Raw genomic sequence first — 18127 nt, 5'->3', positions numbered from 1 at the left:
GGTCCACAGTCTTGGAGGCAGATGCATGATCATCTTTCTCAGCCCAGAGACTTCAGGGTGTATCCTGTTGGCTGGGACAACAGTACTATGTAGGGAGAGGCAGACAGACAGAACTGCAAGGACCCTGGTAAGAGCCATGCTCTTCCCTCTCAGCTTACTGCCCAGCCAGTCTTCGTGCTGCCTGGTGGGTACAGTGCAGACTGCTCAGCCTGGTGTCCACAGCTTTCCAACATGGCTCTCAGCATTCTCTTTAGTCTTCCCCCCAGCTGTTTCCACAGGCTTCCACTTCCCCTGACCCAAGCCAGGCTGCCCTTTACACTGCCCCTTACAACTTTCTCACACGCCCTGCCCCTGCCCTCTCAACCCCACCTGGAAAGCTTTTTCTACCCTATCCCAATATCCAATTCTTGTTCCACTTCCTCCAGGAAGTCCCATGCCCTTTCTAGACTTTGCAACCCCCACATCTGCCTCTCTCCTCCATCTCTTATAACTCTCATTTGGAACTCAGCCCTCATTTGCTGACACTAAATTGGCTTCTGCTGTGATGCTCATCTTCCCCACTACATTATGAGGCTTCTGAGGACACATATTTAGTTATCTTTTCCCATCTAATCTTTGGGCTTGCACAGGGCTTTGTCCTAACTCTCTTGACAGAGAAGACTCTAGAGAAGAGGTGGCATTTGAGCAGGGCCAACTTGAAAGTGTTCACTGGACAGAAAAGAGTGGAAGTTGATTTTAGAGAGAAGGAATAGCATGTACAAAGGAAATTACAAGGGAAGCTTTAGGGAAGTTACTTAATATCTTTGAGCTACAATTTTTTCCTCCAAAAATGGATCATTATACCATCCGCATGGTATAATGGCTAAAGCAAAACCCAGGAAATAGTAGGCGCTTTGTAAATGTCAACTTTTCACCTTATAACTACTTTCTGTGATGGGGAGATAGGTTCACTGAATTTATGTCAACTTCCCCTGCAATGTCTGGCACCTAACTGGCTTTCCTGGGTACTGAACTGCTGCTACTGATGCAGGGCTCTTTCCTGAAGCCCAGATATGACAGGTGCTGCTTTGAAATAGGTAGGAAGGACTCGCTTTAAATAGAAAAGTGAAGTAGGGCAGCATCAGATATAGGACCAGTATCGTATCTCCCACACAAGTTGTTGCCTTAAACCCTACTGTGGACAATGTCACTCAGATACACCAAGACACAGAAGTACACAGGGCACACACCTGCACAAAGGCACAGGCATATCTTGATATGTCCAGACACCCAGGCATGCCAGACATGCACTCACACTCACTAGGACAGGATCACCACCTGAATCACACACAGAAAGTCATAGTCACTAACACACAGACAGAGAAATACACATGATCCATGCACTACAGAAAATTACACGTGAAGATTTACACACAGACCCCACAGAGATATGACAGAGATATGGAGACCTCGTACGGTTCTCCTAGATACAGTGGGACTCCACAGATTCACACATATGCTCACAGCTCCCTCCCCCCTTACTCCCCTGCTCAGGTGGGTCTTCTTTAATAGAGGGGTAGCAGGCAATGGCACACAGGAAAAACCATCACTGGCCCCTGCACTCTCAGTCCTGGGGGCCCCTATCCAATTCCATGAATCCAGTCTCTTCCTGCAGTCCAGATTTTTCTCTCAATCGGTGCAAAATAGCTTTCTCTTTGATAGCGATTTTAACGTGAAATGAGCTTTTACCACTCCAGACATCTCCTCCCCTCTTCTAATTCTCTCTGCCAACATCTCACTCAATTCTCTTCAATAACCTTATATTACCTGTTGTGTCTACTCCATATCAGGCAGGTACTGGAGCAGCAGGCAGGGAAGGCATTCAGAGATGAGCAGGACATAGTCAAGGAGTTCTTCTTATTGTCTTCATATCAGGCAACTGGCAATGATTCTCTGATATCATCTCACCCAACACCATATCACAAGCAGGGGACACAATGCCTGGAGAACACCATGCCTGAAGACATTCAGCAATCAGGGGATAAGCAAGAACTCTAATTCCAGGTTCTGAATTCCACCTGTGGTTCAGGCACTACCCTGTGCTGTCTACCTCATGTGGGCAAGTACTTATTTCTCTCTTCTTCATGCACTTGATCTACCTAACTTGCCTTTCTCTACTGATTATTCTATTCCCTGTCAACAAGTCTCCTGCCTGCGAACTCACCTGTGGGCATGATCAGGCTCTGGCTACCACAACACAGACCCAGGGGTTGGTCTGCTTGTAGCAGAGGGAGAATTATAGCAGGTGTAATGTGGAGACTTGGCTCCACAGTCAAAGGTGGGAGGGGTGACATGCAGGCCAGAGCAGAGGGGATCATCCACTGATTAATTAACCAGGAAACACCATGGAGAGCTACAGCAGCCTCTGAAATCCCTGGTCCCATGAGGACCCCTTAGCCCTCAGCCAGCCTGGCCTCCCCTCACCTACCCTGCTAAAGAGAGTGAGTGGGAGAATAGGAAGTAAGGTGTCTGGGATCCTGGAACTGAGATAGACAGTCCTCAGCATGGCGGCTGGCTGGGGTGACCCACCAGGCTCAGAGGTTATTGCAGTCACTCCTCAGCTTCCTACTCAGGGAAATGACCTGAGAGGACTGGTTAAAGACCAATGGCCAGGAGACCCAGTCCTCTTCTCCCTGGCTTTCTCCATGTGGAACTTCAACCATCAGCACTAAGATTGCAACATCACCGTGTGATTCCTCACTCAGGAAGGACCTCCTCCTTCTAATCCATATGAGAAGAGCATTGTGCAGAGCTGGGACCTGGATGTACACTTCCCAGTGTGGCCCCAGCAGTCCTTCTCTGAACCCCAAGCCCATCTCAGCCCCAGAAGTCCAGCCTAACCCAGAAGTCAAGGGAGGGAAACAGGAGCCACAGGTACTGGCCATCACCCCTGGACAGTAGGACTGAGACTGGGGCAGCTCAGCATCACTTCCCAAGTGGACCTGGGAGATACTGCCCTCACTCCATTGCCAAATTAGAGATGCCAGGATCTCTGTCCTGTCCAGCTTATTGTAGAGCAAGATGATTTCTGCTCCTCATTTCAAAGTTTCCTAACTGTCCTGACTTCCTCACTGACCTCAGCAGAGCATCCTTCTGGATCTAGTGAAGTACACTCAATTTCCAAGGCTGGACCAATTTCTCTCAAGCTTTTTCTCTCTGTTTCTTTTCCATGCCCCTCATTTGCCTGGCTGCCTTGTAATACTTGTGGAGCTGACAGTCCCATCTCATGGGATGAACTTCTCCAGCTTGACCATTTTTTGGCAGCATTTATTCACTCATTTTGGGATGCCCAGCCCTGTTGATCTCCCAGGAATGTCAGAGAAGTCTTGGTTTGAGCGAGATATACAAGTCCTAACTGCAGATAGACTCTGGGAAAGTCACTTCTCCCCTCTGGGTCTGTTTCCTCATCGGCAAATAGAAAAGCAGGAACCAATAGCGTCTGAGGATTCCTTCATGTATGAGGATGTAAAATTATGGGAATGCACACTTGATAGTGAACATTCAATTTGGGGAAAGGAGACCTCGGCAGCAATAGTTGCATTGCTAAGCAGTAACCCTAGCTAATACTGAGCATTTATTTCTCTTTACATTATTAACCACAGACCTTAACTTACAAAATATTAACTAGATGGCATTCATGTAATGATTACAAAATTCCATGAGGTGGACATGCCACAATTTAATTGATCATTATTGTAATGTTGATCAAACTATTAAAGGTGTGACAACTTAGGCCTATTTTTTCTGTGAAGTTTTCTTTAGACCCCAGAGAGAAAAACCAGGGTCAAATAGATGACCATTTCTGTAACTTCTGATAGCTGTGGAGGAGTTCATCCAGCAAATATTTTACTAATGACACTGTCATCAGCAATGGCTATATGTATCTCCTCAACACTGAAATATTTTTATTATTATTTAATATTAATTATTATTTTTTGACGTTGGACCCATGGAAAATCTTGTTTTAATTTCCTTTGAGGGATTAATTGCATCTCTCTACAAATGAGTTGTCCTTGTGCCTCCCTGTCTTTACCTGCCTGTTTTCCAGACTGTATAGCCAACTCTAAGCCATGGTCTGATCCTGTCTTGTTTTCTGTAATGCAAACCTTTTTAAATAAATTCAATTTTGTATCAGCATAGTTGAAATTCTCAGGCAAATGAATAAATAAATGAATATCAACTGTCACAAGGTTTGAACTATTTGTGGAGTAACTTCGAAAGATATAGAATACCATAGCTAGATGTGGTAGCGCATGTCTATAATCACAATGATTTCGGAGACTAAGGCAAGAGGATTGCAAGTTCAAGACCAGTCTCAGCAAATTTGTGAGGTCCTGTCTTAAAATAAAAAAGGAAAAGGACTGGGGATATGGCTCAGTGGTTATGTACTTCTGGGTTCAATCCCCAGGACAAAAAAAAATTTTTTTAAAGATATAGCATACCATGTAAACACAAGTTGCAGTGTAATAAACCTAAGCATAATTGAGTTGTTCTATTTGTATTTTCTTCTAAAATACCAAAGGGAGAAATTACACTCTATTTCGTTCTGCTATACAATTATTAACATCACTATTTTGAATTTGTTCTAATTAGTTATGCATGACAGCAGAATGCATCTTGATTCATTTCACACAAATGGAGCATGACTTTCCATTTTTCTAGTTGTACCTGTTGTAGAGTCATACTATTAGTGTGATCATTACATATGGTATTGATGTCCATCTCATTCCACCATCTTTCCCACTCTCATGACCCTCCACTCCACTCCTGCCCCTCTGCCCAATCCAAAGTTCCTTCATTTTTCCTTTGCTCACCTGCCTTTATCGATCAGCAGCCACATATCAAAAAACATTTAGCCTTTGGTTTTGGGGATTGGCTTATTTCACTTAGCATGATATTCTCCATCTCCATCTACTTACCTGCAAATGCCATAATTTCATTCTTCTTTAAGCCTGAGTATATATAACACAGTTTCTTTATCCATTCTCCATTGAAAGGTAGTTTGGTTGATTCCACAGTTTAGCTAATGTGAATCGAGGTGCTATAAACATTGATGTGGCTGCATTTCTGTAGAATGTTGGTTTTAAGTCCTTTGGGTATAGACCGAGGAGTGGGATAGCTGGGTTAAATGGTGGTTTCATTCCAGGTTTGCTGAGGAATCTCCATATTGCTCTCCAGAATGGTTGTACCAATTTGCAGTCCCACCAGCAATGTGGGAGTGTATCTTTCTCCCCATATCCTCACCAACACTTACTGTTTTTTGTATTCTTGATAATTGCTATTCTGACTGAAGTGAGATGAAATCTTAGAGTAGTTTTGATTTGAACTTCTTTAAATTACTAGAGATGTTGAACATAATTTCATATATTTCTTGATCAATTATAAATCCTTTTCTGTGAAGTGTCTGCTCACTATTTTGTAAAAAGGACATCACATGAGTTTTAATGAATTCTTCTTAGGTATCTTCTAGTGTAAAAGATGCTAAATCAGTTAAAGGAAATGTTTTAAATTATGTAGATCTGCTTCCTAAACTGCAATCTTAAATAAAAGTTCTATAAGAGTCACTTGTGACCATATAGTAAGAAATTAACATTAGTATCTCTGAAATTCACAGCACAAGGCTTACCATTAGGTGTAGAAAACATTGGAATATAGAAAGCAAGAATTCTCAGTAAACAGTCTACAAAGAAATATTAATTTGTCAAAAATTGTGAGAGTGTTCTTAATGGAAATAAATTGTTGGGCTTTGTTTTTAGTCAAGATAGTTGCATATATAATCTCAGAGGATAAGAAGTAAAGAGAGAGCCTTCTTAAAGAGACTAGTAAGAAAGAGAATATAACAGAGTCAGAGTTTGTATTAAGAATCCCTGTCTCTGAAAAATTAAAATTTAAAGGTGATGAAATATGAAAAATAGAATAATATGAAGTCTTGCATGTGAACGATGTCAGATCCCCATAAACATGCTTAGGATTGGGGAATCTTACACATACCATATAATTTAGAACTCAGAGACAACAAGCACTGAATATGTAAAATGGAGAGAGAAAATTTACTATTACGGAAGAAAGAAGATACCTGAAAGAAAGTGGAATTCATCCCCAAGAAGTTGATAAGATGCAGATGTGAGAATTTGATCCCTACAAATATAGGAATATAAGCAAATGAGTATGATGACAAAGTTTATGAGATGATTTTCAGACATCTTAAGAAGGAATTGGGTTGAATTCTGTCTCTAGATGTTTGGGAAACGAGTCCAATTTGATGGGTTGGATCATGCTTTTATTTAATCAACCAAAAACAATGCCTTTCTGTGGATGGGTATGGTCACTGTGGTTGGGAACTTGCTCACTGTCCTGCCATTGTGCCAACACATGTCTCCACACCTGGATATACATCTTTCTCTCCAACTGGTTCCATGAAGATATCCTTTTCACCTCCACCACCATGCATGAGGCTTTCCTGGACATCTAGAGCCAGAGAAAATCCATCTACAACTCAGGGTACCCAACTCAGTTCTAATTCTTCCAGATCTTTGGGCACATGAGTATCTTTCTCCTGACCACAGGAGCCTGCAAACTATGTAGCTATCTGCTCATGAGGGAGTAATTATGTTAACTTTTCTTTTTCTTTTTTCCTTTTCTTAGATAAAACTAACGTACAGTAAAGTGCAGAGATTAATAAGTTCAGGTCAATAAAATTTGATAAAGGTACACACCTCTATTATCATCATCCAAATTAAGGCATAGGACATATCTATTACCTAGGAAGTTCCTCATGCCCTTTTCTAGTCTTTCCTCACCCTGAGACAACCACGGATGTGATGTCTATTATCACCAACCTGTTCATAAACTTCATCTGAATGAAATAAGACATTTTGAGTTTGGATTCTTATCTGACTCCCTATCTGCATTGTCTCAGCTGTCCTGAGTCATCTCTTCCCAAGAGAATCACCCATGATCCTCACTCTGCTATAGTCTCCCTGGTCTATGGCCCAGCATCCACTGTGTAGTTCATAGCAGTAATGCCAAGGATAAACATTCTCACCTAAAGCTCGAGGAGAAAAGTAAGAAGTATGATGGATTTTTTATTTTTTTTCAGGGTGAGGTGCTGGGGATGGAACCTAGAAGCACTTAACCACTGAGCTACCTCCCCAGGCCTTTTTAAATTATTATTTATTATTATTTTTTATTTTTTAATTTGAGACAGGCTTTGGCTAAATTGCTGAGTCTGCCTTCAAACTTGCAATCCTCCTGCCTCAGGCTCCTGAGTCACTCAGATTTCACATGTGCACCACCATGCCTGGCATGGAACCTCAACAACTTTCTGAGTTGTGAAAGAACCAGATGAAATGGCTGAAGAAGAATCTCTATCCTGAAGATTATGCTTAGTTTAAGAAGAACCAGCGACCTTTAGAAAGAGCTGGAGAGTCAACCAAAACAAATGGAATGGAATGTAAATTGTTAAACTTGGTTGGGATCCCACCATTTGGCAGTTTCTATGTTGGATGCTAGGATGTAAAACTCAATCAGACATGTCCCTACCTGAAGAGTGTGGTATTTCTGAGGAAAGAAAGGATCAAATCAGAGAATGATAAGTGCTTAGAGCCACAGTTACCAGACCAACAACTGCAGTGCCACCTGGGAACTTACTAGAAATGCAAATTCTTAGTCCTGTTTCAGACCCAGTGAATCAGAAGAGGCATCTGAGCATTTGCTGCAATAACTTTTAAAGGTGATTAGATGCACAGTTGATAAGTGAGGGAGTTGAGGAAAAACATTATACTGACTAATAGCATATGGGGAGGTGGTGAGGAGGAGACAGCCAGGAACTGAAAGCAAGTTTGGAGGACAGGAAACATGGGTGAGTTTGGAGGGTGGTTTAAGAATATTCCAAGTCACTCTCGGTGACCCACCAAGTGGCTGTTTCTCTCCTTTCCTCTCTTGTTTTCTCACTAATAGAACAAAGGTTTACTAGACTGCAGGTGGAGATCCTTTGATCTCAGGAGGGTGACTCCCCATACCCACCACAAGGAGCTAATTTGTCCATGCAAGTCTCAGAGCTAATCTCATTCCTTGGTATGTGCTTTGTCTTATTCTTCTTTGGCATATGACCTGGTCCTGGCTAATGAGATGACACAGAACATTGGCTGGGAAGGCCTCCACTCCTAATCAAAGCACAAGACTGTATGCCTCTAGAGAGATGAACTGGAGAAGGGACAGTCCATAATATTCAGCTAATTCGGTTGTTCTCTTTGACCTGGGATCTTCCTCTGTACATCATGGAGTACAGAGCTCAGAACAGGCAAGATTACCTTTACTCACAGGCTTAAGAATAACTGCCAAGATTGTTTTAGAGCTTGTAATGTGTGTGTGCATGCAAAAACCTGAGACACTGAGAAATAGTTGGAAATGTGTAAATTCTCATAATAGGAGTTAAGGTAGAGTGTTATATATGCTTGGGGTTGTTAATAGCACTTCCTGTTTTCCTATGCTATTGTCTGAGGAAGCTTTACACAGAAACTAACAATTTTAAAATTTTTCTTTTGCTGTTTCAAAGCTCTTGTAGCATGAGGAAACTATAATGTGATAAACTATAATCTGAGTTTTCTGAAATATATTCTGACTGTGAGAAATTTCTCATTTTAAAATTTCAACTAAATATTCCCTATTTTCCTAATTTTCTTGCTTCAAACTAAGAGATTGGTCCCTGTAATAATTTCCTGGAGCTTCTGGGCTTAGCTAAGTTTGGAACCACAAAGAACAAGATGAAGATGAGAATATTAGCATCATGGCCAGTCTGCACCCATTCTCCATTTCCAATCATTCTGTTATTTGCTTTGTGGAAACTACTTCCTTTACCTGGTGCACATGATCTGGGTTTGGGGCCATAAAACCATATGTCTTGCCTTTGTGCAATATTAAATTGAAGGATTTTGAAGGATTGAACTTTCCATCAGATCTTTTCCATACACATTTAGTCCCTGGGATTTTGACCCTTGAGTGGAAATACACAGAACTAACGAAAGACTAGACACCATTTATTTCAGGGGTGCTACTCAGGACAGACACTCAAAGACTGCCTGTTCTCCAGAACCTCTGAGTTTCCCAAGTTCTCTCCATTCAAACATGGCTCTTCAGTCTTCTATTTCTTGCTGTGATTTCCATATTTTTACAATATTTTTTTGTGTGTGGAAGCAAGCTAGTTGATTTCTGTTGCTTACAATTAAAGAAACTGTGGCAGAGACCCTTGCATTTCAGCCTTTCCTGCACATCATTAGGGCCATAAGCTCAAGTGGCCCATGGTCTGATTCACCCATCTCTTCCCACTGCAATGTCCTTGGGGGATGTTGGGATCGAGTTCAAGTTGGTAGAGCTTCTGTCAACTTTCTGTAATTACAGTCTTTGAATAGATGGAGCACAGAACTCTTACCATATGGAGATATAGCATGATTGAGAAATGATATTTGTTGTGCTCATCTACTAAGATTTTTAAGTTAATTGTTGCCTCAGCATAGCCAACCTCATCCTGACTAAAACATAGTGCTAACTGAAACACTGATTGATAGGGATGAAATGTGACATATTCAATGCTGTGACTTCCTACATACATACACACATAAGGTCATTTGTCTTTGTCTGAATTTCTTTCCTCCAATAAAATAAGCATTGCTTCCCCTAGAAGATGTGGATCCTAATCCAGATTGTGTTTTTGTAGTTTACACCTATGATTTGTTTCAGTCTGTTGTGAGCATTGCATAGGAAGGCATTTCAGCAATTTCTTTCTTTGTTTCTTTTTTATTGGATCTTTTCAGTTATACATGACAATAGACCTTATTTTGAACTATTATTATAAACCATGGGATATAAATGGTTCTAAGGTACTTCTGCATAGCTCACCTAGAATCTGGAACAGTAAAGTTTTACAGAATAAGCTGTCACTTTCCATATTTCTCAAGGACTTTTGACACTTTCCTTTAATGACCTGGAGAATGGTAGTGACACCAGCTGGAGTTTGTCATAACCAAAGGAGCCCTTGCCTCCATGACAGAGATTATAAGAGAGAGGGAAGATACATATTTCATTATTAAAGTTGCTGCAACTTTAAAAATTTGACTTTCCAGAGGATGGGAGATGGTAGCTCAGTGGTAGAAAGGTGGCCTAACATGCATGTTACCGTAGGTTCTATTCCTGGTACATGCATGTGCACACACACACAAATTGGTTTTCTAGGTATGGTAGTGCAATTGTAAGAGAACCATGCCCATGAGCCTTCCAGAAGCATAGCTCAGCCTCTTCTAGATTAGTAAATGCTTCTAGAGAAGAAATTGCCCCAAGTACATAAAAGTAAATAGACTCCAATCACTAAGTGAGCCCTCTGAACCTAGTCCACTCCCTGATCCTAGCCAGGCAAGGCCTCACTAGCCTGTGAGCTCTCTGATGTTTTTTCAAACAGAATTGTAGTGCTAAAATATATATCAAATATACCATTTTAACCATTTTTAAGTGTGTAGTTCAGTGGAATTGTTGTGCAGCCATAACCTCTATCCATATCCAGAATTTTTATTCTTCCCAAACTGAAACTGCACCCATGAAACATCAACTTCCATCCCCCTCTCCTCCTAGTCTTTAGTCACCATTGTTCTACGTTCTGTCTACAAATTTGAATACTCCAGATAACTTATTTAAGTCAATTTAAATAATATTTGTTCTTTTCTGTCTGACTTTTACTTATGTTTTTAAGAAGATGATCTCATGCTGGGCACAGTGGTGCATATAATTCTAGCTTCTTGGGAGAATGAGGCAGGGTAATTATGTTTGATGCAGACCTGACTTTAGCAATACCTTGCCTCAAAATAAAATAACTCAGTGCTAGAGTGCTTGTCTATCATGCACAAGACCCTGGGTTCAATTCCCAGTACAGAAAAAAGTAGGAGAAAGAGAGAAAAGAAGAGAGAGGGAAAGAGCAAGAGAGGGAAGGAGGAAGGCAGGGAGAAAAAGAGGGAAGATAAAAAGAAAGGAAAGGAAAGGAAGGAAAACAGATACAGGGAAAAGAGGAGGTATTCAAATAGGGGTTGATTTCCACCTTTACATTATGAAAATAAATTATCACAAACCCCAAATTCTTTGAGTAAGACTTAGTTAAAATTACACTTCAAATCATGGCCCATTTGTTTCAATAAGTTTTAATGGAAACCTTCCAGTGCAAAGATTATTAACATGAGAAGTTTTAAACTCAATACTTAGCCATGCTTTGGGTTTGTTTTTCTTTTTTTATTGTTTGTTCTATTTAGTTATACCTGAGAGTAGAGTGCATTCTGATTCAAGATATACAAATGGGGTACAGCTTTGCCTTTCTCTGGATGTGCACGATGTAGAGTCACACAATTTATGTAATAATACATGTATAAATGGTAATGATGTTTGTCACATTCCACCATCTTTCCTTCCCCCACTCCTTCCCCTCCCTTCATTTCCCTCTACACAGTCCATTATTCTTCCATTCTTCATTAATGCCCTCCCCACCCCTGCATTATGTATCAGCATCCACCCGTCAGAGAAAACATTTGGCCTTTGGATTTTGGGGATTGTCTTATTTCATGCTAGGTTAATGGATGGAGCCATATGTTTTATTGCTTAGGATGTTGACAGTAGGAGAATCCTTATGTGCAGTTACTATAAAACTTAAATACATATTGATTTTCCATATTGTCATTGTTAAGTGAGTCTTTGTCTCAGACTGTGAAATAGGACAAGATCGTTTCAGTTGCAATAGTTGCCTCCCAAAAACTATTGATTGGTGGTCTGGAAACCCCATCAGTTTGTTACTGATAACTATAATTAATGAAGTGTTTATGGTGGAAAATATTGTCTAATCCTCAAAGTCATAAGATCTTTTCCCTAAGAAGTTTACTTTTTCTGCTGATGTTGTCAGACTTAGCATCTTCATTATGAGCTCATTAATCTCCTTCTAGATTATCTGACTACTAAATATGAACCATCTAGTTTCATATTCAGATTGTTGTGAAAGTCTTACCCAGGAAAAACTAAATGTCATTAGCAGATTGATTTTAAACTCTAGCAAATAAAAATCTCATTATTCCTCAGACCTAGTCAGGATGTTCATATTCTTGCCAAAAAAAAAAAAAAATGAAAAACAGAGCATAGCCCTATTCACCCAAAGGATTGCCCTCAACACCCTAGGTGATATCACCACTTACTGTGTGAACTTTGGGTACACTTTTTAAATCACTCTTAAGACTTTCTATTATATCCGTAAAATGAGTATAATAATGATGCCAAGCTCATGAAATCTGTGTGTGTTTGAAGATGAAATTAAATTGTACACATGAAGTACTTAGTACAGGGCCTAGAACAAAATAGAGATTCAGGAGATGAGGGCCATAATAAAATCAGTATGTTATATTAATATTTTATCACAATACTTCAAGTATTATGTTATACTATGTTCTATTAATAATGATCCACTGTCATTTCATGGTCTGTCTCCTTGGAGAGCTCCAAGAAAAGGAACACAGATCCACTGGACTGTACAATCTCAACAGAGATCCTGTTTGAACCAGTTTAACAGAGGACCCAAGAGAGTGTTTCAAATCACTCTAAGGCAGGTACTCAGTGAGGTCCTGAAAGATCTTGTATAGTCGAACCAAGAGATGTTTGTAAAATAAGAGATTCAACAAGAAAGTGTTCTTAGAAAAATTTAAAATAAACAAATAGGGTTATCATTGTAGAAAACTGAGTTAAGACTCTAGAAGCAACTTTTAGAATTTATCCAACTATACACCACATCACCTGTGAATCTCGTTAAAATGCAGATTCTGATTTGGTATGTCTGGGGAGAGAACTGCTATTTTGAATGGCCAAAAAGCTTTCATCTAAGTTTGGAGAGTACACTTTGGATGGCAAGTTTGTAGTAGATTCGTACGAAGACTTATAGAAAGAGAAAAAGAAAGAATTAGGAATTATGGATAAATAATAAAAGTGGGCAATGTTTTTTGTTTGTTAATTTTTGATTTTTACCTAGCATTTTTTTCTCCCTTAATTCTCTATCATATTTTCCTTTTGTGGGATTTCCATCTCCTTCGTTGTGTATAATTTTCTTTCTTGTGGTGCTGAAGATCAAACCTGAAACTTACACATACTAAGAGTGTTAGTTTTTGTTGCTGTGACCAAAATATCTGACAGGGATAAATTAAAGGAGAAAAAGATTGTTTTGCCTCACAGTTTTAAATATTTGTCAATAGTGGACTGACTTCTTTGCTCTGGGCCCAAGGAAAACATCATGGAGGAAGGGTGTGGTGGAAGAGTACTGCTCTGGTCATGGTGGTTGAGAAGCAGAAAGAGTGAGGCAAAGGAGTGAAAGGGAAGATCAATCCTTTCAGGGCACACTCCCAGGGACCCACCTCCTCCAGCCATGCCCCACCTGCCTACAGGTTCCCAACCAGTTAGCCCATTCAAGCCAGGATGGACCAATTAGTTCATAGCTCTCATAATCCAATCATTTCACATATGCACATCCCTTCATTAACATAGGAGCTTTGGGGCAACACCTTATATCCAAACCATAGCACTAAGTAAGCACTTTACCACTGAACTACCTTCCCAGTCATTGTGTACAGGTTTTAAGAATCTGAATCACAGTGCCTGATCTCCCCACATCCCTTGGGCAAGGAGTAGGCCTAAGATTTTAGATAGGTCAGCTGTACACACTCTCCTGAGTTCTTTAACACTATGGTTGACTAATGCAAAAGAAGGACAAAGCTGACGGGTCCCAATTGTTCCTCAGCCGCTGCCTGGGTGAGAGTGCTGAGCATCCCCTAATACTGAAAGTCTTGGCCATCCAGGCCCCTGGCTTTGCCCCATGCTCAGTTCTCCTATACCAGCTCCATCTTGAGGGCAGGATACCATCAGGGGTCTATGTTTGGCTCACTTCCTTTTCTTTTCTTTTTCCCCCCTTCTTTTTTTCCTTAACTTTATTTATTTTCTACCTTGATTAAAGAAATATATGCACAGAATGGGGGGAGAGCCAAAAACACTATAAGAGTTATAACAAAAATAGTGGTTTTCAGCCCTATTCTCTCCCAGACCCAAATTCAGAGGCAATCATTTTAACCTCAGTGTTCATATTGGTTGGAATTCTCCAGAGAACTAGAACCAACAGTCTATATTTATGCCTAATTATCTATCTATCCTACATATCCTGTGTCTTTATCTATTACCTATCTGTCCACCTAGGGAGAAGGGTTTAAGGAATTGGCTCACACAACTGGGGGAACTAAAAAATCTGGAATTTTTTGGACAGGTGGAAGGCTGGTATTGCAGGTTAGAGCTAACATAGCTGTCTAGAACTGATCCACGCATTAGAAGACTGGAGAGGTTATAAGGCTGGAATTATTCCTGGAGCCAGCTAAGGAAGAAAGCATGGGGGCAAGTTGCTATTTAAAACTTCAGAAAGTTATGTTTTATTTGTTACATAGGCTCCCAGATACTGGCTTGTTAGGACCACAGGGACCTGCCAAAAAAGCAAGCAGTCAAACCCTTTCCAGGGACAGGATTTAGGCTGATTCCCAAGTCATAGCAACTGGAAATGCTCACAGAATTCAAGTCCCTTTTTCTTTGCTTTTTCATCCTTTCTTCTGTTCTGTGCTCTCTTTTATCTCTATTGGGTTTGCTTTTGGATTTTGTTTTTCCAAGTTAATCTCCCACATTATTCCCACATTATTTTTTTTTCTAGCTGTGTCCACAATGTTATCCAATTCCCTTATATAATTTAAACTGTGTTTTTTTATGTTATTCATTTCTGAAATCTTCATTTAAAAACAAAATTTCTAGCACTCTGCAGCCATTTTTAGTCTCTCCACTTCCATCTCCTTAAAAATAATAAGTATGTTACTTTAAAGTTTGTGTCTGATAATTCTAATGTATAAATTGGATTGTGATCCAGTTCTATTTTCTATTGTTTCTAATGGTTTTTATTCATGTTATCTTGTCTTCTGACATGCTTGGTCATTTTTGATGGTATGTTGCACCTATATTTGCAAATTTTTTTTTATAAAAACAGTGTGTGTCTTAGGAGGTCTAGAGTGAGGACTCAGATTTGTTTCTGCCAGGCATGTGGGAGCCCTGGAAGTCTAGGAGCATGTCAATCCAATATTAAGGATAGAGATAATTTGGAATTGTCTGTAGTTCCTGTAAGGTTTCCTTTCAGGTCAACCTTAACTGTTAAAGTGTAGACATTTTGGATCCTAACTCAAAACAAAGGGGTTCATCAGACCCTGAATTCCCATCCCTTTTCTCCAGGTCTTTTGATGTTGTCAGATATGGTCAGTTTTTGACCTCTCAGTCTCTTGGTTTCCCTAAATTAATTAATTCCACTGAATTAAATCAATGAAGGGAAGGAGGGACAGGAGCAGTTCCGAGGACCAGCTCAGGTCCATGAGGCTTCCTCTTCCTCTGGGTCCTGTCCAGACATTTCTTCACTTTTTAAAAAATTTGTGTTTGTGGTGCCTGCAAGAATGTATTTTGAAATATTTTGCCCAGCTTTTACAATTGCTCTCAGAAGGAGGTTCAGTCCAAACTAGCAAGCCTGCTTTAGAAGTCAAAGTCCTTTTAACTCCTTATTCTTCACACATGAGAATGGAACCTCACTTCTCCCCGGCCCCGACTTGGGAAGCTAATAGGTTATTCTCGTTGAGTCTAGTGATTTGAAATTTCACAATGATTGCTTTGGAGTTGATCTGTTTTTATCCATACCATTTTGAATCTGGGCATTTTTTTTCAGTGCCAGAAAAAAAAAATTGTCTTTATTATTATTTTTTAAATGATTACCTGTATCATTTGCTCTCCCCCACACTCCACCCCACCATTTTCTTTGTTCTTTCTCTGGGGAGCTTTTATCATTCAAATATTAAAATGCTTTGTCCTCTTTTATAATTTCTTTTCTTCTATTCTTATGTATTTTTCCCTTTCCTTTCTGAAGTTTTTAAGTATATTTTCCAATCCTTCTATTGATTTAGATGAATTTCTGTGGTCATATTTTTTATTTTTACAAATTTTTTGCTTGTATCTTTCTTTTTATGGCCTGTTGTTCTTGTTTTATGGATTCAACGTCATCTTTGATTTCTAAGGATGCTTGTTTCTAAGGTTTATTTTATTATTATTTTTTCTCTGTTTTGATCTCTTTCTCCCTCTCCCTTTTGGATCTGCCTTTTGGTTTTGCACTTCTTTCCTCTGATGATTTGGGCTCCCCTCATTATTTAAGACACATACTCTAAAAATATGCCTGGAAGTTTTGTGAAAGGGAGAGGCTGTCGACTCATAGACATGACTACTGGATTGTTTTATTGGTTGGCCTCTAATTTTTAGTATCTGAATGTCTCTTCTCTTTCCCTCAGTAGTTTTTTGAGGGCAAACCTCCTATGACTTGCCTATACTTACATTTATTATCTCCCATGGGATACAGAATACAATTGAAAGTGTGAAGTAACTGGCTTTCCTGAGAAGATGAGTTGGGCATCAGATTAAGGGTAAGGAGGGATGAAGCATTTCTTCGTTCAGAAAATATTTATTGATGACTACCATGTGTTCTGGGTTCTAGGGACATGTCAAGACAATACAGAAATTCATTTTTCAATCCCAGGGCTTCTCACATGGTGGTCAAGTACTCTACCACTGAGCTACAACCCCAGCCCCTAGAGAAATTCTTGATCTCATGAAGAACTCTGTCTAGTCTGAAAGGGGAAGTGTTAAGAGCACATCTCAGGTTTTGACACAGCTAACCTGAGGTGTCTGGGCTCCCAGATTGTCTAATGTTTGAATGCATCTTCAAAATTATATTCTTTTTACATTTATTCAATTATTATTTATGGTGGCGTGTTGATTCAATTTTCAACTAATAACAAGTGCACAACTCCCTCTCATGGGTGTTGTTAATGAATTTAACATTTATATTGAACATACTATTTCAACTTATTTAAAATTCTCTTTAATTTTATTTCTCCCCACTATTTGTGTTTCTGGACATCACTAGTTATTCTACTTAGGGACAGAAAATGTTTACATGAATATAGTTTTAAACTTTTGTCCAAATATGTATTAAGATTATTGTGTTCCTGACTTTTGCATCAGTAAATTGAATCACATTTGTTCTCTCTTCAGCTTTCTTTTCTGATTCTCCAAACCAAATATTTTTTAAGATGTATATTAAAGTGTTTGAAATTTAGGTAATAGAAAAATATGAATTAGTATCTCTAAAAATGACTTTACTATAAGTTGTTCAGTTTTAGAATTTTAGCCTGTGTCACCTGCTGCATTCAAATGCCACATACCTTGTTGATGTCATAACTAGTGACATTTTTTTTAATACCCACCACAAAATATTGAATGAAGATAAGTCATTCTCCCATTGGCCAGGAGAGGCTTTTAAATTTCCCACTGGAAGACCGTGTGTTTTGTTAGGAATGGACAGGGCAGTTGTGTTTTGATAGACCTAAAAGAAATTACACTAGGAAATTCATGTGATGCTTTAGCATCTGTTATGCTGTGAGTCTTGGGTATTTAAGATAAATTTTGGGGATGGAGAGAAGTTGGGTAGTTTACCTTCAAACAAACTGGAAAAGAGATGAAGACAATGTTAGATTATGTTCTCTTGTCAGAATCCACCCCCCCCCCCCGGCTGTTTTCATCTCTAAGTAAAAATTGCAACATTTGCCAAATAAAACTTTGGTTACAGGGATTAATGAGATGGTGTGTGTGAAACTTAGTTTCCAACTAGTGATATAAAAGGAAATAAATGAGGGTGGTTGTTGTTACTGTGTAACAATAATAAAGCCATACTGATTTAGGAATAGATAATTGATGGAATGGAAGACAGATGATACACATACTTTTGGATTTATAACAATTTAATATGTGAATAAATTAGATATCACAAATCAGTGGGGAGTGAGGTAGGGAGAGAGATATGCAGTAAATTGTGTCAAGGGAATTGATCATTCACTTAGGGAAAAATTCTGCTAGATACATATATTATAAAATATATCAAAATAAATGCAGGATGGATTAACATTCT

The sequence above is a fragment of the Sciurus vulgaris genome, assembly GCF_902686455.1.
Source record: "Sciurus vulgaris genome assembly, chromosome: 3".
Lineage (NCBI taxonomy): Eukaryota > Metazoa > Chordata > Mammalia > Rodentia > Sciuridae > Sciurus > Sciurus vulgaris.
This window is presented reverse-complemented; position numbering follows the sequence as displayed.